Raw genomic sequence first — 1,732 nt, 5'->3', positions numbered from 1 at the left:
GGGATCAGGTCTCCACCTTCCTTTCTTTCTGGATCTTCTCTTATTATTACCACTGTCCATAAACTCTTCACTATAGATATCGTGAATTACAGTTGTCCCTTGGTATCTGTTGGGGATTGTTCCAGGACTTCCAGGGGATGCCAATATCTGTGGACGCCCAAGTCCCATATATAAATCATGTAGTATTCACATATAACCTACACATATCCTCCTGTATATTTTAAATCATCTCTAGATTACTTATAATACCTAATATAATGTAAATGCTATGTAAATAGTTGTTATGTAGTATTGTTTAGGGAATAATGACAAGAAAAAAAATCTCTACGTTCAGTACAGACACAATTTTTTCCCCCAAATATTTGCAATCCTCGATTAGTTGAATCCATGGCTGGGAAACCCCACGGATATTTAGGGCCAACTGTACTTTCTCTGCTCAGAATGTTCTTCTCCTTTCTCTTATTTTGTCTGTCAGGGAACAGTTTAGGTGTCACTTTCCCTGGGAGGCCTTTCTAACCTTTCCTTGCTTCCAGCTCTAGCCCCGGGAGATATCTTTATCGTGTCTCCCTGTAGTGTCCGAAGCGCATCTTTGTCTTCTGTATTATCCTTGCTTATTTTCTTGTCTAACTCCCTCGAGCACTCCAGGAATAGAAACTATGTCCTTTTTATCTTTAAATCCTTATCTTTTAATACTTAAAAATACATATAATGAAAAAAGAGTATCAGAAATGATTCTGTTAAAGTAATAAAAGCTACAAATTTGTGTGAAACTTTGTTTTATCTCTCAGCTAAATGAATCTGATCAAGATTAGTTTGAGAACAAATAATGTGTTTTTTATACAGCTCACCTATCCAGGTCTCAGCTAACTCTCAATAAATGTCTAATTTTAAAAACGAATGAATGGCTTTATGTAGCCAAAATAATCATGAGTAAGTCTTTGTAATTTACAGAATTGGAATATTGCAATTATGCTGGACAAGGTTCTCTGTGCCCCAGCAGGCCCATGACTCATCTTTTGCTCTATCAACTGTGGTCCTACACCTATGCCAGAGTTGGCTCAACAAGAGTGGGCACCAGACTATAACGTAGCCACACAGAAGCTGGCCACCAGCCACAATGTGGCCTGACATGGCAGATCCGCTGAAAAGACCTGCCCTGTGTCACATAATGACAGATTATCTACGTAGAGTCTCTCCTGGGAATTTTGAGAATCAAAGACTGAGTGAGTCAGAGCAGAGAGAGGACGACGCTGAATCTTCAAAATGGCAGACCACTAGTTTAGGGGATACCACATCAGATGATCCGAGAGAATGAGGGTTCCAGAGATGTTGCTGTGGCCTGAACACTCAGAACGTCAGGCTGTGCAGCTGTGGAGCCTGCTTCCTGACATTTCTTATCTTCCACATTCCTTTAAGTAAACCACCTACCAATGGAGCCGAACATGGCTTTGTTCCTTGCACACTAAAAATACCTAATGAATATTTGAATCCACAGTCCCCAAAGTCAGGGACTTTATTCCTCTCATTTACCAGTCTACCTCCAGTGCCTAGATCAGTGTCTGCTACCAAGAAATCTTAAATATTTGACTTAAATATTTGCCAAATGAATAACTAACATTAATTTGGTTAATTTCCTGTAATTTGAGAACCGAATCGTATGAGATCTCAGCTCTGGCATCTGACCACCCACGTTTACATGGGAGCTCTTTTACTTATGAGGCATGTGATTTGA

Source organism: Propithecus coquereli, unplaced genomic scaffold (assembly GCF_000956105.1).
Source record: "Propithecus coquereli isolate 6110/MARCELLA unplaced genomic scaffold, Pcoq_1.0 Scaffold70, whole genome shotgun sequence".
In the NCBI taxonomy this organism is placed as follows: domain Eukaryota; kingdom Metazoa; phylum Chordata; class Mammalia; order Primates; family Indriidae; genus Propithecus; species Propithecus coquereli.
Note: the sequence above shows the minus strand (reverse complement) of the source record.